The sequence below is a fragment of the Hyperolius riggenbachi genome, chromosome 11, assembly GCF_040937935.1.
Source record: "Hyperolius riggenbachi isolate aHypRig1 chromosome 11, aHypRig1.pri, whole genome shotgun sequence".
Taxonomy (NCBI): domain Eukaryota; kingdom Metazoa; phylum Chordata; class Amphibia; order Anura; family Hyperoliidae; genus Hyperolius; species Hyperolius riggenbachi.
The window spans coordinates 102,654,963-102,679,740 of record NC_090656.1 but is presented as its reverse complement, the minus strand read 5'-3'; positions in this window follow the sequence as shown (position 1 = coordinate 102,679,740).

Genomic DNA, 24,778 nt, shown 5'->3' with positions numbered 1-24,778 from the left:
GGTCTCCTTTAAATAAAAAGCATCAATGCATGTAAATATTTCCTGAAATTGCCCAAGGCATTCTAACAGCGGGGCTTGACAATATTTCCTTCCACATTATTTGACTGCAACCTGATGTAAATGATTCATTGTGTTCTATCAGGAATGATTTTGCCTCATCAAGGGAGCAGTGAATGCGCGCCTAGAAAGAGTAATGACATTGTATTCCTTTGACTTTTGCCAGCGCTATAGAGCAGGGGAGAGGAATCTGCATGAAATTCCCCAATGTCACACTTCACAGCTAAATTTAGTGGTGCCAGCTGAAACGGCTTCTTAGAGCGGAGTCATTTTAATATCACAGAGCTCGCTTTGATAACGTAAGTGGAATCACCTCCACGCCTGTTTACGAGCCCCGTCCTATCTTCTCGCCCGATAAACAGCATTAGGCAAACACTTTAAACCCAAATGTATTTACTAGAACCTGCTTATTATAAACCGAATGTAGGATTACTGTATTATACATCATATATTTTCTAGCAGCCTACAAGGTTTATCTGCTTTTCCCAAACATCGAGCTTTGCATACTGGAGGTTATTATTCCAAAGTTTTTCCTTTCTTTTTTTTTTTTGGTGCTATGAATAATTCATCAGATATATATATATAAATATATATATATATATATATATATATATATATATATATATATATATATATATATATATATGTTTTTTTCTTTTTACCTTAGATGAGGTGAAAGTGTGTGTCCTAGAGGCAGCTTAGCCTTATTAAGAATGACAACATTTTCTCTGGATCAGGAATCACAGCTCGACAAGGCTGCTGGATGTTGATAATACAGAGCGGGGACAATAGACAGTGGATTAAAGATGGAGGGTATTAAGAGAAGGGTTAGATGTTATGGGGATGAACAGCGAGCTGGAGTTTGTCTTGTGGAAAGCATCCTGATGTTTAAAGCAACTTCTATGTGTCAGTATATAATACACATGTACATTGTATGTGTTTGTGTGAATATGTATACTGTATATATTCTTTCATTAACCACTTGAGGACCACAGGTGTATTCCCCCCTAGTGACAGGCGATTATTCACAATTCAGCACTCTGCAGGTTTAACAGCTCACTGCACGGCCATACAACTTAGCACACAAATGAATATTACCTCATTTTCTTGTCTCACAGAGCTTTCTTTTGGTGGTCTTTGATCGCTGCTGGGATAATTATTATTATTTTTTTTAATTGTAAAAAAAGCTTTTTTTTAAATTATTTTTTTATTTTTATTGTCCCACTTCCTCCCCCTTTCCCCCCCAGAAATTGGCCCTGGGCGGTGATCCATCCACTTTCTCTCCTCACATAGACATCAGCCTATGAGAGGGCTTAGATTGTGAGCCAATCAGAGTGACAGTTCTGTGTCAGAGCTGTCCCCGGTACAGTGCAATACTAGGTAGCAGTGCTGTACAATGTAAATAATTGTTTTTGTCCTAACAGTTTGCCAAGTCACGATCACGGCTGGCAGGCTGATCACAGAGCTCCGTGTCTATGCAGGGAACGATCGCACATGCGTGCGTGCGTTCCCTGCTAAACTATGCCTCCAGGACTTGATACCTGTCAGTGTTAGGTGGTCCTGGGGGTGCCACCTTCCCACAACCAACCGGCATTAGGGGGTCAGGAAGGGGTTAAATAGTGAACACTGGCAATCCAGCACAGGAGACTTGGGTGCAGCCGGACTGTAATAGAAATTAATGCTAAAGCGGCGCCCAGTGAGTAGCTTTGGCGCTGTCAGAAGACGGAGCTGAAGTTACTTTTATAACACTGTAATTCGGTGTCCAGCAATAGCTGGTAGCCGAATTACATCATTCCACATCATTCCACATCATCCACGTCGACCTAGAGGGGGAATAGTAATTAGTGTCGCCGGGAACTTGTGCAGCAGCAGGATAAACCATACCGGCTGTATCCTGCGCCCAAGTCTCCCGGCGGCGAATCCTCTCGTATGCGTTAAATAGAAGTGCAGTTCTGTGCTTACATTTGAAAGAGCTGCTCTGTGATTTGGATGCTGGATAATTATAATTGCTACTACAATCAGGGCCGGGACGACACAGAGGCAGGGGAGGCTCCAGCCTCGGGAAGGGGGGGGGGAGTTAAGGATGAGCACTGCTTTCACCTGTTATCTGCGCAGTGGGCACGATCAGACACAACACCAGCTTTTCTCTGTGCTGTGCAGATCAGGACTCACTGTGTCACTAGAGGACAAGCTGCCTGGTCTGCTATTAATGGCAGCCATCTTTTTGTAGACCGGCAGTACATTTAATCATATCAGAGGAGACCTAAGCGGAAGTACAAGGGGGATGCAAAATTGAAAATACAACTGCAGCCTCATGTGTGAGCGCTTCAGTTTTTCTGCGGGGGACAGGGATCGGTGATCGGGAACCATGTTCCCGTTCACTGATCCCAGGGCTACCGGGGGCACGGGGGCGTGCCCAAGCGCGGGAGCGCAGTAGAGCAGCCGCCAGGACGTGAGCTTCACGTCCGGGCGGCTGAAATGGTTAAAGTCGCACAATGTGCCTCTAACGCAGCGCATGTAGGTTATGAAATTGGACGTTATTTTGCACCACATTATGTGTCTCTTGGTGCGCTGTTTTCGTCACATACTGATGGAACAAAAACGGCGCATGCGTTACATTTACTACAAAAAAAGTTACTTAGCATATTCGACACACACAACGCAGCAAATATATTGCTAAACGCACAGCATGCAGCACTTTCTAAATATTGCTACACGTTACACACACAACGCAACGTGTGCACTGTGAATGTCGCACAGACTTTGTATTGCTGTGCGTTAGTCTGCGTTATACATTTTTATAACATGCGACTTTAACGTCCTACTGTGAAAGAGGCCTTAAAAAATAGGCTGCAAAAAAAAAAACCACATAAAATAAAAAATAAAACACTGAACAAGTCTATCAATACATAATTTCCTCTATTTATTTTGTTCTAGAAGGAACTGAAAAGAAAATAATAATAGTAATAATATTAATAATAATACTTAGTACAGCTTTGTGAAACAGTGTTTACTCACCAGTTTACATTTTATGTACCTCTGAATACAAGACAGGTTGTTCTGTTCTTTGTTCATTTTATTGCATTTTGTGTAACGTTTCACTGTATTGCAGATTTGCTTGCGGAGAAACAAACAGGCGCTGAGATATTGCCTGGTGTGTGCTGCTGATGTAGAGTGATTTGTACTGTACATTTATTACCTTCCTAAATGCAAGTCATTGGCCGAGACAAGCTAATCATTGTGTGGAAAATTTGGCTCAATTAAACTGGAAAGGAGGAGGCTGAAAACATTCAGGTACAGTAATTAAAATAAAAGGCTGCGGATGAAGGTGGAATCCAGAGAGGATAAAATTGCAATTACACTTACATGCTATGAGATTATAAACAGATCTTAGTACACTTAGTCTGTATAGTTACATTTTATGCATTTAGAATTATTTCAGGATTAGTCTAACATCCAAGATAGAGTGTTTTCTTATTTTTAGGAATTAATATACTATAGTATAAGCGAGCATTGTGCATAAAGACTAGCTCATTTTCCAAAACTCATGTTGAGTGGATATGTTCTTTGGAAACATGGTCCCTTCTCCTCCCCTCGAAGGTGTGGTCAGTACAGTACACCCCCTACATGCACCACAACCCTCCCCCCGATACTCCCTCCCTAATAGAGAGAGTATTATATTTACCTGCTCTTGCACTTAGTGATGATCATTATCTGCTAATTAGGCTTATGCATAATTTTGTATACATTTTCGCAATTACGGTTTGACCATTCAATTGATTTGTCACACATTTGTTATTTTGCATAATTTCGGTGGTGACTTTACCAGTTAAGAGCAAAGCCCCCATACATGCTACTGTCATTAAAATTGCTAAGTAAGTTAACCACTTCAGCCCGCGGGTTGTTTTCAACTTATGGACGAGAGGAATTTTCCTATTTCAGTGCTTCTTCCATTCATTCCCCAATAACTTTATCACTACTTATCACAAAAAAATGATCTACCTTGCTTGTTTTCTGCCACCAATTAGGTTTTCTTTGGGTGGTACATTATGCTGAGAATTTTTTTTATTCTAAATGCATTTTAATGGGAATAATAAGGAACAAAATGGAAAAAAAATCATTATTTCTCAGTTTTTGGCCACTATAGTTTTAAAATTAAACATTCTATTGTGGATAAAAGCCACACATTTTATTTGCCCAATTGGTTATTGCAACATTTAAATTATATCCCTAGTATGTATAGTGACAATATTTTATTTGGAAATAAAGGTGTATTGTTCAAGCTTTACATCCATCACTAATTACAAGCTCAACATTTAATAATAATAATAATAATATACCCTCTTGACATACATATTTAAAAAAATTGTCCCGTAAGTCTGTAGGTGTAATTTTACTATTTGGCCACAAGATGTACTCCCATTATTTCCTATTGTGTACAATAAGTACACTAAATAGGAAGTAATGCGTGCCTGTGTTACTTCGAAAGTGACACAGGCATCTCATTGATGTCGGCGATCACATGGACCTAGAGGGAAGATTAATTATTGAGAACTTTGTTCCCATTCATTCATGTAATGATTGGCAAACAAAACGAGCAAGCGTGAGGAAGCACGGTGGCACGAGTGGTACAAAATCAAAGAATGATTACTGTTTTTGAACAAAAACAGTGATCATTCTCGCTGGACAAGCTCAGATTAGCTCAGGGGACTTCTGTCCCCTGCCACCAATCCCCCCTTTCAGCGGGACCATTACGATCATGTGCACAGCTCCACAGACTGCATGGACATGAACCTCGCATCCCTGCGGGTACAGCAGCACCTGCCGTGGTTTGAGGCTCACGTCCGTGCAGCAGTAATGGTTACGGAGAAGACTGAGAACAAGTAAAAAAGCATAGATTTTCAAAAAAGACTTGGTAATTTTTGAAAAAATCTATTTTAAAGAGTAACTGTCAGGCTGCAAAAGCTAATTTAAACCTCTATTCTCCTGTGTTAAACAGTTTAGAAGGAAGCCAAAAAGGCAATACTGCAGTTAAAAATCTCTCTTACTTTAGATGTTTGCTGACAGCAAGGCTCCGTATTCCCAGGCTCCTAAGGAGGACGCAAGCCGAATAACAGATACTGCAAAGCATTCTGGGGCCCTCCCCTGGCTGCTAGTGAGGCTCAAGTTTCAACAGCATGTAACAGTCTAGCTCACAGCACTAATAAATCTCGGGCAGAGTACACTGCAGGAGTCCGCTATTGTTCCTAGCCACATGGCTAATTAATATTCACTGCACAGTAGTGTTATTCATTACCAGCGTTTGTGAGAGTGGAATCATCAGGAAGCAGGCAGGACATGACGACACATTTGGCTTCATAGGAGACAGACAAACATGGAACCTGCCATGAGCTGTCAGGAGCATCATTCTCTGCAAATACTATATAAAAATTATGTGAAGTACAAACGTGGACAGTGAAATGCATATGTAATGTAAGTACAGCCAATCTTTAGCTACTGATATATGTGTTTATTTTCTCTGAGACCTTATACCTAACAGCTCCTCTTTAAAAATGCAAAGGAAAAACGTTTTTTAAATTGTCATTTTTCTGAGTTTAAAAACCTTTTTTCTTTGGATTTTTAAAATCTATTTTCTAAAAAATGACAAAGACTTTTTGACTTGTACCCACTATCCTCCTTAACATGTGTAGCATTTTTGGCATGTATGGGGCATTGCTATTACCTGCTAATTTCAGCAAATACAAAAGCGGAAAATAATGCAACATTTTGAAATTATGGTTCCTGATTACAGTTACAAATGAAATATCGATTTTTCCAGAAATTTTGCATTACAATTTTGCATCGTAATTGTGAATTACAACGCAAAATTATGATTATGCAAAATTTGTACTCCTCATTCACTACTTGCGCTGTGTTGGGTCTACCCTTTTCTCCCCTCCTGTTACATGTTCTATGCATACCTGTGCCGCTGGCTCTGGACTAGAGTCTTGTGTATGTCTCATGGCATTCATTGGCAGCTAGAGGCATGTAAACGTGCAGCTGCTGGGCACAACAGAAGAGACCTGATGCAGTGCAAGCAGTGATGTAGCAATAGGGGATGCAGAGGTTGCAACCATACCGGGACCCTTGGACCAAAGGTTCCAACTGGGGTCCTCCCTCAACCGCAGTATTAGCTCTTCAATGGTGCTATGCTGCTAATGATCACTTTTATATATGATTTAAATAGGGGTAATCATTAACAAACTGTTCCCCTCCTCTGCTTACATCTCTCTGACACTGCAGCCGTCCTTGGCTGGTTTTGTTAGGCATATGGATTTTTTATGTATAGAATGCTTGGGGTTCCAATGTAAAACTTGCAATGGGGCCAAAAGTTCCTTGACTATGCCACTGAGTGCTAGAGTAGATAAATACAGTGCTTTGGTTTGCTATTCTACAGATTATTATTATTATTATTTATTGCATTTATAAAGCGCCAACATATTACGCAGCGCAGATGAAGGAAGAAAAGTAGACCCAGATGGCCCCTGCCCCATCTCCCTCCCCTTCTTCCCTTAATCCACTAGAAATGGCCCAAACGGTTTGCCGGCGAACTTGTACATGTGAATCTCAGTGGTTCGCTTTCACAGCGAAACAAGAATTTTTTTTCAAAAAAGTTTGTGTTCACATTTTACCATATACTTTAATGGCGGCGACTTTAACTGTGAATAGCTAAGCCCCATTACATGCTATAAACACCAAATTTGCAGGGAATGTAAATAGGGACAGTGGGTATAAGAGGAAATTTAAAAAAAAAATGGATTTTAAAATTCTCCTTCTGACCATGGGAAAATTAAACGCACGCCGACTTTAGCTGTTAATGGCAAAGTCCTCTTACATAGTAGAAACACCAAATTTGCAGGGTATGTAGAGGGGGACCGTGACTACAAGAGGAGAAAAAAAATTCAAAAAGACCTTATACTTTTGAGAAAATCGATTTTAAAATTTCAAAGAAAAATACTATACATTTAAATGTGTAAATGACAGTTCTGCACCAGGTGCTAGGCTAGGTGAGGGTGACAGGTGAGGAGGCGGGGAGGACAGCGGGAGCCGGCGCTATGCGCCCTATGTGCATGGCCGGATTTCCGCACAGGCCACCTAGGCCGGTTCCTAGGGCGGAAATCTGCCGACAGTAGAGCTGGGGCGGAAGTCCCACACCGGCAACAGATAAGCTGTCTGCTGCCATGCTGTCCTCCAGTCCCTCCTGGATCCTTCATGCTGCACGCCACGGAGCAGAGCGCCTCTCCCCTTCCCTGCTCTATGACAGTGGGGGGCGGGACTGAGAAGAGAGAAGCCGGGAGATTTGAGCCCAGGAGGCGGGAGGAGGAAGAGGAAGAAGTCAGCAGTATTGGCACTGTAGTAGACTGGTAAGCAATAGCATTAGGCAACTAAGCATGGAATCAGCGCAGTGAGGATTGAGGAGGGAGAATTGTGTGTGCAGAACTGCAGGCATTTTGCACACTTTGCCCTACGCTGTTGTGGAGTCCTGAGTGACCAGCTGTCTCCCTCCTCCTTCCTCTCCCCCGGAACCTGTGACCTCTGAAGCTGCTACATGGCTGCCTGTCGCCCCCCCCCCCCCCCTTTTACCCCCTGTGCTGCTAGCTGGCTTCTAACGCTTCACTTATCTCCGTGCAGCCCGGGCTCTCTTTTCATTGTTTGTTGTTAATAAGGCAGCATTCCCCTTGTCCTCCTCCCACAGTCCTTTCCCTTTCACCTTCACACACACAAAGCTATTCATATACTCTATGGGGTATTCTGTTTATTATTATTGTCAGTCTAATGTCCTGCTATATTCTGATGTACTACGATATTATTGTGTGTTTTTATAGCGCTGAGATCTTCTACAGAGTGCATAGCCCTTTCACTGATAGTCTAATGTCCTACCATACTATTATGTAATCATATAGCACTGACATCTTCTGCAGCACATTACAGAGTACATAGTCATGTCACTGACTGTCCTCAGAGGAGCTCACACTCTAATCCTACCATAGTCATAGTGTAATGTCCTACCATATCATTATCATGTATTTATATAGCACTGACATCTCCTGCAGCACATTCAGAGGCGGGACAAGGTCCTCCAGCAACCAAGGCTGAGACACCAAAGTGCGCCCCTCCATCCCTGCCACCCCAGCCATCACACACTGGTTGCTATTAGACTAAGAGGTGCCACAGGGCCCACAACCTCCCCAACACCTAATATCTAGTTATCTGGCTTGCAGTCACTGCTGTGTATCCCCTTTTCTAATTACGTTCTGCTTCAAACACAATTAGGAATGACAGCTGAATGAATTGTGCGCCCCCTCCTACACTGGACCCTGAGGCTGGAGCCTCTCCAGCCTATGCCTCGGCCCGGCCCTGAGCACATTACAGAGTACATAGTCATGTCACTGACTGTCCTCAGAGGAGCTCACACTCTAATCCTACCATAGTCATAGTCTAATGTCCTACCATATTATTATTATTATTATTATGTATTTATATAGCACTGACATCTCCTGCAGCACATTACAGAGTACATAGTCATGCCACTGACTGTCCTCAGAGGAGCTCACACTCTAATCCTACCATAGTCATAGTCTAATGTCCTACCATATTATTATTATGTATTTATATAGCACTGACATCTCCTGCAGCACATTACAGAGTACATAGTCATGTCACTGACTGTCCTCAGAGGAGCTCACACTCTAATCCTACCATAGTCATAGTCTAATGTCCTACCATATTATTATTATTATGTATTTATATAGCACTTACATCTCCTGCAGCACATTACAGAGTACATAGCCATGTCACTGACTGTCCTCAGAGGAGCTCACACTCTAATCCTACCATAGTCATAGTCTCATGTCCTACCATATTATTATTATGTATGTATATAACACTGACATCTCCTGCAGCACATTACAGAGTACATAGTCATGTCACTGACTGTCCTCAGAGGAGCTCACGCTCTAATCCTACCATAGCCATAGTCTAATGTCCTACCATATTATTATTATTATGTATTTATATAGCACTGACATCTTCTGCAGCACATTACAGAGTATATAGTCATGTCACTGACTGTCCTCAGAGGAGCTCACAGTCTAATCCTACCATAGTCATAGTCTAATGTCCTACCGTATTATTATTATTATTATCTATGTATATAGCACTGACATCTTCTGCAGCACTTTACAGAGAACATAGTCACTGTCCTCAGTCAATTGAATTACCCTAATCTTGTGATCAGAATCTCTAACCTGACTACACTGGGCTTTATTTATACTTACCTGGGGCTTCCTTCAGCCCCATGAGCACTGTGGCCTCCTTCGTCGTCCTCATTGCCCCTCCGTTCTAGCGCTATGACTCCCAGTAATCCCCTGTGATGCGCGTGACCCTGCAATGCTCTTGTCCTCGGGAGTATCCTGTGCAGAATGCTCCTGGCCGTGGTGTACATGCTGCTGAGCTGCGCATGTGCAGAAGAGCACTGCCACCCGGATATCCAGGAGGCATACTGCATAAACGGAGGGGGTGAAGAGGACGGCGAGGGAGGCCACACAGTGCTTATGGGGCTGAAGGAAGTCCCAGGTAAGTATAAATAAAGCCCAGTGTACCATCTCAATGCCACTTTAATTTTAACCTTTTTCCCATAATCCTATTCTCCAATGCCTAGCCTCACCCTAAAAATTCCAAAAGGCCTAGCCAGTAATCTCCACTACGCATGCGTGGGTTTGGGGAGCGGGTTGCCCTCTGGCTGCGCTACATAGATGATGTGGTCATGGTATGGAGAGGTGACAGATCCAGTCTGCATGACTTTGTGGAATGCCTGAATAGGAACCAGAGAAATATTTATGTCACATACTCGTGTAATGAGGAGATGATCATGTTTTTGGACCTAAAACTGTTTAGGCGGGGGGAAAAATTGCTATCCAGTACCTATAGAAAGGAGTGTGCAGGCAATACTTTATTGCATGCGTCGAGCCACCACCTGGGGTGCCAGATTAGTTCAGTACCGATAGGGGAATTTTTGAGGATTAGGCGAAATTGCGCCACAGTTGATCTATTCAAACAGGAGGCTGTCCTTTTGAGAAAACTGCTAAAAGAGAGGGGCTACCCGAATAGGTTGATTAAACGTGCTTATATTAGAGCTGTGAAGACAGATAGACAGGATTTACTGGTAAAAAAACAACAAAGGAAGCAAAAACAGGATGAAGAGGATTTGGTTAGAATCGTCACTAGATATGGGAGCCACTGGGAACAATTGCTAAATGTACTGAAGAAAAATTGGGGAATCCTTACTTTGGATCAGGACATAGCCCAGATAGTGGGGATGGCACCCCATGTGACGGCAAGACGCAGCAGTAACATTGGTGATTTGGTCACTAGAAGTGAATTCCAAAGAAAAAAAGAACCCCTAAGAAAGAGAAAGGGGATGTTCAAATGCCAGAACTGCAGACATTGTAAATATGCCTTGGAGGGGGACACCTTCCATGACAGTGAAAGCACGGTTGAGTTCAAGATTAGAGATTATATATCATGCGCTACCACAAGGGTGATTTATCAACTGATATGCCCGTGCAAAAAGATCTACATAGGAAAGACAGGAAGGGATGTGGGGACACGCATTGGTGAACACATAAAAAACATTAAGGCTAAAAGCACTGATAGTGCTGTGGCCCAACATTTTTTGGAATGCCATGGGAGTGACCCAAAGGGTCTAAAATTTAGAGGAATCTATAAGTTAAATATCAGCCCTAGAAGGGGAGATTTTGATAGAATCTTATTACAAAAGGAATGTATGTGGATATACAAATGTAATTCACGGGTTCCATGGGGCCTGAATGTGGACTTCAATTTGGGAGTCTTTCTTTAAAAGAGGCGTGTCCCTTCTTTTCCCTGAATGGCTCCCCTGGTAGGAAAAAGGAAAAAGAGAGGGGGGTTCATGGCGGATGTCTTTTATTTAGTCCCCTGGGTCCTCTTCCCCCACTGGTGATGAAACCAAATGTACAACATATAGGAAGCACAGCAGAGCTTGTTAAAATATCCCTTTGGTGAAAGTAAGGCAGGTTATTAAGGACCATGGTTAAAAGAATAGTAGAAATATTGGGGTTATGTTGCTCATTATGTTATAGTGAATTGCTCTATTGTTGAAGAGTAAAAGGTTCTGTCTCAAATTGACATAATGGAGACAATAATCAAAATGCCCACAAGATGGAGACATGGAGCACTCCCCTTGAAATTCATTATGAACATTATGTTCCAGGTTTGTGAGCTGCTATAAAAATCACCCACAAGAGGGAGTATTGAGCTTTGTTTGTGCCATTGCCTTGAAAAAATCAGAGCTATCTGATGAAACGCGTCGGCTGTTTGTGTACGCTCCAGGCCACCATAAACCTACAGACCGCGGAAGCAGTCCTGCCCTCTGGCCGCAAGTTTGACCGCGCATCCAGTGGAGGACGCGGACGGGAGTTTGGGCAACCAAGCGGCAAGCATCCGCATATGCTGTACGGAAAACATCCTCAATTGCGGGGACGCCCGCACTGAGTCACATATGCGCAGTGGAAGTAATGAAGTGGTGATTGCCCTAAGCGGACTGGAGTGGCCGGTACAAGGGACCCCCCCAAGGGCACTGGGGTGAGGTCTGAAGTTGGGTGAGCCTGGCAGTGCCAGAGGTTTTATCAATATTGCTATTCTGGAGGACTGAGTGAGCTGCCGTCAGTTTGTATTGTCTCCCCCATAGCACATGCATATACCAGGGCTTTGCATGTTGAACTGCTTTATATCTAGCCCCATGCAAGTATCAGTGTTTCTAGGGAAGAAATGAAGTGGACTTCCATCAGTGTCCTTTGTGACATAAAGTCTTTTTCCTTGCTGGAACAGTTGGAAAGTGCATGGAGGGGTTGGTTCAGGTCCTGATGGGGGAATTGTGCAATTGCTAGATAGGTGGCCACCGCACCGGGTGTTTGTAAGGGTTGTGCAATACTTAGGGATCGGGTTGTCTGTATGTGATAAATTGTTTTGTACAATAACATAGCATTTATAACCGGTCTGATCTCTGAGTGATGTTTTTTATATAAGTTAATGGTTGTGTCATGCACAAAAACAATAGGTTATTATTCTAGTAATCTCCACTAACCACTTTTTTTTTTTTTTTTTTTAATACCAAATCCTAATGTCCTGATTTATCAGTTTCTTTATTTGAACCTCTCCCCTTTCCTGTGTCCAAAAACCCTAAATCCTAATCCCGCTGTTGTCATGGGGCGGCTGAAGGTAGTGGGCCTTGGGCGGTAAAAAGTACAAATCCGGCCCTGCCTATGTGGATGCATTTTCTGCTATCTTTTTAACATATCATGTAAAATTGGTGTTGCTGGGATGTAAGGGGCCTTTGCTATTAACTGCTAAAGTCAGCGGGAATTGTTTTCTAAGAACTGTCATTTACACATTTAAATGTATAGTATTTTTCTTTGAAAATTTAAATCGATTTGTTTCAAAAAGTATAAGGACTTTTTGAAAAAAAAAAGTTTCCTCTTTTAGTCACTGTCCCCCTCTACATACCCTGCAAATTTGGCATTTTTACTATGTAAGGGTATTTTGCTATTAACCGCTAAAGTCAGTGAGCGTTTAATTTTCCCATGGTCAGAAGGAGAATTTTAAAATCCATTTTCTCCAAAACTATAAGGTCTTTTTAAAAAAAATAAATGTTTCCTCTTGTAGTCACTGACCCCCTCCAGGTGTTAGACCCCTTGAAACATCTTTTCCATCACTTTTGTGGCCAGAAACAGTGTTTGTATATTTCAAAGTCCGCCTGCCCATTGAAGTCTATTGCGGTTCGCATGGTTTGAGCGAACACAAACTTTTGCGGAAGTTCGCGTTTGAGGTTCGAGAACCCAAAATCGGAGGTGCGAGCCATCTCTAAAATCCAAGGCTGGATTGTGTTGGAGGGGATATAGGAAAATCTGTGGCCAAGGAGTGACAATTATCTCTTATACTTAACAATAGCGTTGAGCCGAAATTTTCGAAATTTCGTGTTTTTTTAATTACGGACATGAATTTTGCCGCTACGCCACGTTTTCTAAATTACATAATTCCCATACAAACCGTAATTCAGAATTCCGTAAGTGAAATTTCCGTTTCATAATTTCGCGTTTTGTCGCAAATTCGTGTTTAACGCAAAAATTTTTAATTTCATGTTTTCTATAGAAACAAAGTTATTTTAGTTACGAGAATGAACGTAATTTCGTTTCTAATAGTAATTTTGCACATTTAGGTAATTAGTAAACTCACTAAAGTCACTTATTGATTGCAATTACTGAATGCAATTACTGATAATGCAAAGGCCCCTGCACATGCTGTCGCTTTAAAGGATACCCGAAGTGGCAGGTCACATGATGAGATAGACATGTGTATGTACAGTGCCTAGCACACAAATAACGTGTCCCTTTTTTTCTTTCTCTGTCTGAAAGAGTCAAATATGAGGTATGTAAGTAGCTGACTTAGTCCTGACTAAGGAAGTGACTACAGGAAGTGACTACAGTGTGACCGTCACTGATAAGAAATTCCCCTTTTTATCTTATTCTTGCTCTCAGAAGCCATTTTCTGCTAGGAAAGTGTTTTATAGTTGGAATTTCTTATCAGTGAGGGTCACACTGTAGTCACTTCCAGTCAGGACTAAGTCAGCCACTTACATACCTGATATTTAACTCTTTCAGAAAGAGAAAGAAAAAAAAGCAACACAGCATAGTTATTTGTGTGCTAGGCACTGTACATACACATGTCTATCTCATCATGTCACATGTCACTTCGGGTATCCTTTAAATGTATCAGGAGGCTCTATCTGCAGCCACTTCTAAGATAGGTGCTCTTTGCCATGGCGCACTTAGCTGTCATGTTGAGACACTTGGTTTTGGGCCTTGCAATATCTTGCAATATCTGATAATGCAAAAGTCCCCGCAGGTGCTGTTGCTTTAAATGTATCAGGAGGCTTCACCTGCAGCCACTTTTAAGACAGGTGCTCTTTGTCAAGATGCACTTAGTGGTCATGCATGCTGAAACACTTGGTTTTGGGCCTTGCAATATCTGAGAATGCAAAGGTACCTGCAAGTTCTGTCACTTTAAATGTATCAGGAGCCTCTGGACTGGAACACAATTTTGAGAAAGGTCGAATTTGCGTGCTGAACACGAAATTCTGATTTGTTTGTGTTACGTAAACAATCGTAATTACGAAAAAGATTGTAATTACAAAATTCCCCACAAACACAAAATTTTGCATAATTTTGTGAAATTCACGAAATTTCGATTATGGCCATAATCGTAATTTTGTGAATTACGCAAAATTTTGCGTAGTCGTAATTGAGTCAATTACGCTCATCACTACTTAACAGTATAAAAAAAATAACTAAAAAGAGCGTGCTGCGCATTTTCTCTAAATGATGAATTTACTACCGGTTGGCTGTTGATTTGCCCAGTCCAGCACTGTTCTATTTCTTATTTTACCTAAACCTCTACCTAACACTCACTAACTTTAGCCTTTCCCTAGACCTGACCCTTTAATATGCCATAATAACTTATCTGTCCACATTGCTCCTAGGACTAACGCATGCCTAAAACTAACACTTGATCTTCCTCTAATCCTAATACTGATGCCTAAGTAGCCTAGCACTAACATAGCCATATACAGTATTGGGGTCTTACCACTAACTAACCTGACTTTAGACCACAGGTGTCGAACTCCAGGCCTGGAGGGCCAGATCCATACCAGTGTTTTGGATGAACTGAGAAAGAGAGAAATGTGTTCTACCTGATGGACCACACCTTTCCTGATTCAGACCCATCAATTAATTTGCGTGGTGTCAAAAATGTGTGAGGACCTCAGCCCTCGAAGAACCGTTTTGACATCCCTGCTCTAGACCAAACTAACCTGTCATACTTTAAAACCTCTAAAAGCATACTGTTAGTGGTCCTACTTCACCCTACCTCCTAGTGAGTGTGGTCCCATGATGGCAAACTGCCTCCTCTCACTACCAGGTTGCTTTCTGTGAGCTTTTTGGACACTTGTGTACTTGCTAATCCTTGCTTCACCTGCTGGTGGCACTGAGCACTTAGACTGTTGTATTTATACTGTCATTCACCAGCAGTCAGCTGCAAGCAGCAAATTTAGGCGCCTTGCTGCAGAAGTTAGGGAGCCACCATAGGCGCCTATGGAAACATCACCAACAGGTGAAAATTATGGTGCCCATTATGCAAACTGCAGCTACACATTTCCACCTACAGACAATATTTGTATGGTTGCCTATGGCGGCATCTGAACGTCTATGGTGTCTCTGTTAATTCTCCATGCATATTTGTGGCAGGGGCTCGGGAAGGGGGATGTTTAAGGTTAGGTGTCAAGAAGGAGGGTATAAAGGTAAGGTATTAGAGGTTTTAAAGGTTAGGCATGGGGGTAGTTAAAGGTGAGGCATCAGGGGGTTAGTATTTGGGCATCGGCGGGTGGAGTGGCTATGGTAGATAGGAGGGTTTTGTGTGAGAGTATGGCTAGCTTAAACTAAGGCAAAATATCAGCAACATTAACCCATATTTTTCTATCAAAATTACCACTGTAAACGGTGTTCTCCCCAGGCTCTTTTAGCCGGGTGCTCCACTCGGCTAATTTTGGTGACCACCCTGCTATTATCGGCTCGCCTCCTCATCCGCCTCTTATGCTGTAAGCAGAGTTGCGCCAAACCTGCATTCTACCTCACCCGGCTTCTTTTTCAAGGCCTCCGGCTGGGAAAAAAAAGTTCTGGGGAGAACACTGTATAAGATTGGTTAGTGCTACCAATACTCTACTAGTGTTGGGCGAACAGTGTTCGCCACTGTTCGGGTTCTGCAGAACTTCACCCTGTTCGGGTGATGTTCGAGTTCGGCCGAACACCTGGTGGTGTTCGGCCAAACTGTTCGGGTTCGCCCGAACTGCTGAATGCCCGGCCGAACAGGGCCCTGTTCGGCCGAATACGGCCCCCCTATGGGGTCGCAGGCATAAGGGGGGAGCATGTCCCGATCGCGGGGGGGGGGTCGGAAATTCCCCCCACCCCCTCCGCTAGCGCTCCCCCCTCTGCCCGCTTCCCCATACAAAAGTTTGACGAAAGTAAAATAGTACCGGTGGTGGTGGCTGGCTGCTGCAGTGGCTGGCTGGCACTATGAAGTGACTTAGGAGGAGGAGTCGGAGTAGGACGCGTTGAGGGAGGCCGGGCAGCGGGCGGTTCAGCGGTAGTACCCTTGTGGTACTTCCGCCCTTTCTCTGACCTCACATCCTCTGCGTGATGACGCATACGAGGGTACGCGTGACGCGTACCCTCGTATGCAGAGGACGTGAGGTCAGAGAAAGGGCGGAAGTACCACAAGGGTACTACCACTGAACCGCCCGCTGCCCGGCCTCCCTCAACACGTCCTACTCCGACTCCTCCTCCTCAGTCACTTCATAGTGCCAGCCAGCCACTGCAGCAGCCAGCCACCACCACCGGTACTATTTTACTTTCGTCAAACTTTTCTATGGGGAAGCGGGCAGAGGGGGGAGCGCTAGCGGAGGGGGTGGGGGGAATTTCCGACCCCCCCCCCCCCCCCGCGATCTGGGCATGCTCCCCCCTTATGCCTGCGACCCCATAGGGCCCCCAAAAGCGGGATGTTCGGGGAGTTTGGGGTTCGGCCCGAACATGCCGAACATCGCGGCCATGTTCGGCGAACGTACCCGAACATCCAGGTGTTCGCCCAACACTATACTCTACTATCAGCTATTCCCCCAGCACCCACATTTCCTTGCACCTTTATTTTGATAATGCCATGCTGCCTTCCTGCAAGCTTTTTGGACATCAGTTACAGAGGTGCTACATGGGATTTAAACCATTACAACAGCACTGAGGCTTATTTTGAAGGAATTGTGTGTGATATGGATAACCAGAACAAGGTATTTGTCACGCAGGTATAATAGAAAATGTCTGCTTTGCTTTTCTCAATATTATTGATATTATGTGCTGTTAGTTGCTTTCCAGTATCCAAAAATAACTTCAGTTTCATTCATTTGGAAGGATCACAAGTGCCTGAGAGTGGTTTCAGCATAAGACACATTCAGCTCCGTTACAAAGGAAAGTTTAATTAACTGTCTAGCTGTTTTGAAGAACATAAAACATATGGATTACAGAACAAAAAAAAACGTACACGCAAACATCCACGTTTTGGTTCCCACAGCATTAGTCGCTATGGAGACAATCATCTTATATAGTACACTGGAAGGAACTTACAGTGCCCGTGATCATTACTGATTCTTAAAAAAAATAATAGTATTAGTTAGCAAACAAAAAGCTTACTTTCCAAAACATGTAGACTACAGAAAATGCTCTGAAAGGGCAACAAGTGGATGATGACAAATGCAATACATTTACTGTAATATCAACAATCAAGCATGTTTTTTCAGAGAAACAAAGGTGGAGCAAAGAAATAAATGTTCTGAAGACACACAGAGAAATGTGCAATGCAAGTAATGAGCTGATTAAAAGGACACCTGAAAAGAGGCCTAACTACCGCTATCCCTATTAGCAGCACAGTTCTCTCCCTACACTCCTTCACAGCAATTACAGAGAGTAAAATGGCTGCCGTGCTGGCATTTTTATAGTGGGGGGTTGGGTTCCAGAAAGAGAGATAGCTTATTGGCTGCCATGTACCTGCTGACTCTGGGGAGAGGGGTCAAAGTTTGGCTCCATGATGGGGGGGCGAACACGCCATGTGTTCGTCTGCCAACATGAAAATGCGTTCAACGGTAACTGTCTGCTGGCGAACAGTTCAGGCCATCTCTAGTCCATAAGTCAAAAATTCAATGAAGAACATACCATACCCCCAATAAATTAGACCACGACAAATGGTCAGCTCCCAGTTGGGTCACCATGTTCCACAGAAGACGTTGTGAAAATTAGTTGTATCAACTTCTACCAACATTCTGATTGGTAGAGCCTGGTATGCAGTGAAAACTTCATACCAGGTTCATTTTATGGAATCTGAGTCCCAGATCTGCCATACAACAGCATCCTTCTGAATGGTAGGTCATTCCGCAGAAACCTGTAACACAAAAGACAATGCCAGTACCATAGCCTTATACTAAACCGTATTATGGTCAGTCTTCAGCAATCTCATGGGTGCTGCAGTTCTGTGTGAACTAAAGCACCTTTATTCTAGATACATGTGTTCAAGCAATTGCAAATAACCTTTCAGCAACTTTTAACTGGGTCAGAATTAAGACATGGAACTGCTGGACTCCTTTTTTTTCCCATTTAGAATTTATTGAAGGATTTTATTCCCATAAAATATACAGAGATACAGTATATTTCAAAGAATGATAATCTTATACAATGGTAATAGAGAAAAAAACAACACTACAGAAGTAAATGAGAAGACAACATCCAACGTAGTGTTGAATATGCAGTCGTTTATAGGACAGAGGCATATTATGACAAAGGACACTATCCATAAACAGTTGAACATTTCCAAGATCAGTTCCCAAAAATATGAAGAGTTAACATGAACAACATATTAAACTGTGCCAATCCTGGTCAATATAATTCTGAAACAATCACGACTATTGAAGAAGGTCTTTTTTTTGTCTATTGCTGCACTTCTGATAGGCAAAGCCATCAAATATCAGAAAGTGCAGGGTGGAATCCTAAAAGGTATTATATATTAGACCAAAATTCTGTTTCACCAGGGGGAGCACCAGCAGTGTCAGGAGGCCAGGTGTCTCACCTGGGACATTTGGGTTTTCTTTTGTTAGGCAGGGTCCTCAACAGTGTACACTAGCACTTGTGCCTAAAATGAAATAGCACATTAGTAGTGAAATTAGTTATTATGGGTATGTGTGCCTCTGGCAACTGCGAGTTGTTGGATACAACTAATAACTATTAAATGAAATACGAAGGGGGAAAAGAGGCACCCAGGGAATGATAAAACTGTGTTAAAAAACGCTAAAATGAAAAAAAAAAAAAAAAAAACCAAGGTGACTTACCTCAAGGATGACAAATACAAATGGTAAACAACAAACTTTAATATGCACTTGGCAAAGCATTTCATGGGTATCAGCCCATTTCCTCAAGCATAAAATAAAGTGAAAGACAAATCAAAGCTAGAGCTGAGTGGGAGTGGGCTGAGAGTGGGCTGAGACCCACAAACACATTGGCAAGTGCATACTAAATGTTTGCTGTTTACAATTCCAATTTGTCATTCATATATATTTTTTTTTCATTTTAGCAGTTTTAACTCAGTTTTATCATACCCTGGGTGCCTCGTTTCCCTCCTGTGTATTACCTTTACCTACCCTCCCTTGGGAGGGGTATTCTATTTGGTCAGGTGACTGATACCACCCCCACAACCATCTAGAGTCTTTTGCACCGAGAGGCGGTAGTCCAGTTTGACTGGACACCTGAGTAGAGTCAGGTTTGTGCATCTCCTCCTGCCTATAGTGGTTGGTTGCCCCACTGCAATCTCCCTTTGTGAGTACCTCTACCTACTTTACTTCAATTGTCCATTGTTGTGACTTACTCCACCATCAGGGGTTCCCGGTGTCTCTTTTCTGTTTTCTGTTCATCGTACCCACCTTTATTTAAAGGGAAGGTTCAGGGACTTTTAAAAAAAATAAAAATCCGCATCCACTTACCTGGGGCTTCCTCCAGCCCGTGGCAGGCAGGAGGTGCCCTCGGCGCCGCTCCGCAGGCTGCCGGTGGTCTCCGGTGGCCGACCCGACCTAGCCAGACCGGCAGCCTGCGGAGCAGCGCTGAGGGCACCTCCTGCCTGCCACGGGCTGGAGGAAGCCCCAGGTAAGTGGATGCGGATTTTTATTTTTTTTAAACAGTCCCTGAACCTTCCCTTTAACAAAATCCAAAGGGAACAAACAGAGAGAAAATGAAGAACAGAAACAGATAAACACTAACATTAAGTAATTGAGTTGAACGTACCCTAATATATACATAGCAAGAAGGTACAGCCCTGCGGGCTCTTATCAGTGAAGTAAGAAGCACTTTTAAAATGCATGTGGACCGGTCTGAGTTTGCAATCCATATAGAATGGGATAGTCTACGCTTTTAAATCTAGCATAGTTTGGGAAACTGCTGAACTCCTAATAGCAGACAATCCAGGGCAGGCTGGCAAAATCGCTTATGCTCTCCAGTGGTCTCTAGCTCAGGGGAATCTTATGCAATCAGGCCCTATTGTTTGGGAGACACAATATAGATCATTCAGCAGCTGCTGCTCATAAAAGATATCAGGAACAGTGCAGTATTGTATTAACAAGGCTAAAACACGTTACTAGTGCACTCCTTGTATCGTGGTTTTTCAGCATTTATTGAATCTCAAGTACATTTACCGGTATGTGTTTAGTGTCACATGTTGGGTTTATTTATAGTCTTTAGAAGTTAAATGATTAATTTCTCCATAATGCTCTGGGTTGCAGTTCATCAATTCAGAGTTCACATTTAGTTTGCTCAGTAGTTTCATTCACCGGCGCTCTCTCCAGCATTGTGTTCTATCCACAGTGCTGAAATGCTGTACTTGAGAATTACTATGGCACAGAATTTAATCACGCTGCATTATGTAGCCCTGCTTGCAAGCGCAAGGGCCTATTATTTAGTGTAGCGACATGAAAAATATCTTATAATACATATTGCACAGCACAAACTTTGCCACCCCACTTCAAAGTCTCAAAACTGTTTACATTGTTCAAACTGAATGTGCTGAAAACAATTATTTCAGAATATCAAAAATAATAATGGAATTGGATTTTTATAATGTGATTTCAAGTAGAGCAGAAAAAAAAGTATTGAAAAGAAAAAGGTGTTACAATGGTCATAAGCATTATTCATGCTTAATAACTGTTTAACCATTTACCGCCATCCTAACGTATTAAAACGTCATGCTTACCGCTATTAACAGCAACATGACGTTTTAATACGTCGCGCATTCCCGCCGCTGCTACCGCCGTGTGTCCGCCGCTACCGCCGCCATTACCGTCGGGATCCCGTGCTGGGCGATTGGGGAAGAGGACTGAACAGTCCTCTACCCAATCGCAGTGCCTGGAGTGAATGGACGTGACCGCGAACAGCGGCTACGTCCATTCACATAAACAGGAAATGTAACAGTTTAATAAAGTGTGTAAAAAAAAAAAAAAAAAAAGTGAACACGTCCTATGAGTGTTCACCAGCGCCATCTTGTGGCCAAAAAGTATATTACACTTACAAAATACATACATTTTCAAGTATATACACATCATTAATAAAATTACACTTACAACCCTCCCCCCCAAAAAAAACACTTGTAAAAAAAAAAATCAGCTTAAAAAAATAAATAAATAGTTGCCTTAGGGACTCAGCTTTTTTTATTCTATATTTTATGGGGGAAAATTAATTTTAATTTATTACATAGGGGCTTGTAATTATGGCCAGAACAAACAGAAAAATAACCACTTATATTTCAAAATAATATACTGTCGCCATACATTGTGGTAGGGACATAATCTAAACGGTTTAATTATCGGGACCACTGGGCAAATACAACGTGTTTGTTTTATCCACAGGAGAATGTTTAATTTTAAAACTATAAAGGCTGAACACTGAGAAATAATGATTTTTTTTCTTTTTTTTTCTGTTTTTCTCATTAAAATGCATTTAGAATAAAAAAATTCTTAGCAAAATGTACTATCCACAGAAAGCCTAATTGGTGGCGAAAAAAACGAGGTATAGATCATTTTCTTGTGATAAGTAGTAATAAAGTTATTAGGGAATAAAAGGGAGGAGCGCTGACAACTGAAAATTGCTCTGGTCCGTTAGGATAAAAACCCTTGGGGGTGAACTGGTTAAGCTTCGAGAGAGATACTTTGTTTAACAAACACACACACACTTTTTTTTCCACTCTTCACTGATGCAAAGAAAGCCTTTAACCACTTCACCACTGAGGGGTTTTACCCCTTGAGCACCAGAGCAATTTTCACCTTTCAGCGCTCCTACCATTCATTCGTCTATAACTTTATAATTACTTATCACAATAAATGAACTATATCTTGTTTTTTCCGCCACCAATTAGGCTTTCTTTAGGTGGGACATTATGCCAAGAATTATTTTATTCTAAATATGTTTTAATGGGAAAATAGGAAAAATGTGGGAAAAATTCATTATTTTTCAGTTTTCGGCCTTTATAGTTTTTAAAAAATGCATGCTACTGTAATTAAAACCCATGAAATGTATTTGCCCATTTGTCCCGGTTATAAAACCGTTTAAATTATGTCCCTATCACAATGTTTGGCGCCAATATTTTATTTGGAAATAAAGGTGCATTTTTTTCAGTTTTGCGTCCATCCCTAATTACAAGCCCATAGTTTATAAAGTAACAGTGTTGTACCCTCCTGACATAAATATTTTAAAAGTTCAGTCCCTAAGGTAAATATTTATGTATTTTTTTTGTAATTGCAAATTTTTTAATTTTTTTTAATAATAAAAAAAAAAATGGGGAGTGTGGGAGGTAATGAGTTAATATTTTGTGTATAAGTAATGTATTTGTATGTGAAAAATGCTTTAAGGTGTAGTTTTACTATTTGGCCACAAGATGGCAACAGTAACTTTTTGTTTAATGCGACCTCCAAGCATCCTTCCGGACGCTTGGAGGAAGTACTAGGAGGCTGGGAAAGTTTTTTTTTATTTCACAATGATCGCGCTGCTTATCGGAGAAGCAGCGGATCATTGCGGGGCTTAGATCAACAAACGGGAATGGATTTTCCGGTTCATTGATCTCCGGGCGAGCGGCCGGCAGCATGTTTATGAGCGGGAGTGTGCGCTAGAGCGAACAGGAGCGCGGGCAGCGGCGGGAGCGCGGAAAGTACGGATTTCTCCGTCCCTGGGGGTGAAAGGATGGAAAAGGGGACAGAAAAATTCGTACGGGCAGGGGTAAAGTGGTTAATAGAATGGGCTGGACATATTCGCATAAAAGAGTAAAAGGGGACCTGAAGTGATTATTTACCATACTGAGGCTTAATGTGAAGATTTTGGGTTCTGTGGTTTGCATAATTTGCGTTATGCACAACATGTCTACGTTGCTTGTACAACACAAAATTAGTTATTTACATAACTAACATTTTATAAGTAAAATGCACATTTTGTATATAACATGAGTTACGTAAACCATGTAAGGTGTGATGTAGTTTGCATAACAATCCAGTAAAATGTAAATGTGCACATACATTAAACCAAACTTTTGTGAAAACACCCCTTTATGAGATAAACATATTTGTAGACTCTCAGTCCTAATTAGAAGTAGGCTGTCATCCTTTTTTTTCACTGTAAGGGTGAAGAATTCAGGGATATAAATGACACCTTCTTTGGAGTTGGAACAGCATAATCCTTAATGATACCTCAGCAGAGGGAATAAAACTCACGTGTGACTGAGAAAAACACATGGGTTAATATGGAATAGATCATAGTTCAAAATTTGTTTGTGTGGAAGCTGAAAACATTACATGGGGGAGGTGGCCTGGCAGGCAGCAGATTGCAGTGCTAGGATGATTTCCAATACATTTAATGCTGAAATCTAATGGATATCTGTCTGCAATGTGTGGGCAGCCAATGTCTGATGGTCGATTTGGTTGTAGATTGAGAGGCATATGTGTACCTTTAGGATCAGTACCACAGATATAATTGTTTATCTCAACAGCTTCACTCTAGATTTTCTTCAAAATATTTGATTTTTATCACCAAGCAATTCACAGGGCTAAGGCAATCTGCACTTGCCCTATTACACAAATTGTAATTAATGGAATTTCAATGTGCCTCTCAAATATTAAAAATGACACTAGACAGCGTTGACCCTCTTACCTTTACACTTGAACCTCTACTTCAAAAATTGTAGAAAACACAAGGCTGCAGCATTTGCAATTAACATTCTGTTCATTGTTATCTCCCTGGTTACCTCATGCTCCATAATTATGAATGGGCCTCAAATCTCTGGCCTAGCTTAAGATTTCAAAATGAACTATGGGTATTCAAATCTGAAATCGTGTTGTCTTCAAAAGAGAGTCCATGTTAATTAAGCTTTCTAGAAATATGTATGGGAAAATCAACCTAATAATTACACAGCTTATTGAATTGAAAAAAAAGTTAAATAGCTGAACCCTGAGTCTGGATTTTGGTGCCAGGGTTTGGCTATTAAATAGCCAAGTTTTGAATATAGGCACAAGGGTTTGGCTTTAACTGAGTAATGTTATTAACTATATATATATAAAGCTGAGTACCCTTATCAACTGCAATAAAGGGTTAGTGTTAGAGATATGGAGGCAGCCATATTTATTTCCTTTTAAGCAACACCAGTTGCCTGGCAGTCCTGCTGATCCTCTGCCTCTAATACTTTTAGCCATAGACCCTGAGCAAGCATGCAGCAGATCAGGTGTTTCTGACTTTATTGTCAGATATGACAAGATTAGCTGCATGCTTGTTTCTGCTGTTGTTCAGACACTACTGCAGCCAAGCAACGGGCAGCAGGGCTGCCAGGCAACTAGTATTGTTTAAAACAAAACAAATATGGCAGCCTCCACATTCTTCTCACTTCAGTTGTCCTTTAAGGATAGGAGGGTTAGTGTTAGGTGACAGGGTTAGTGTTAACGCTGTGATCGGAGCTGGCAGGCTGATAGAAAAAAAACTGT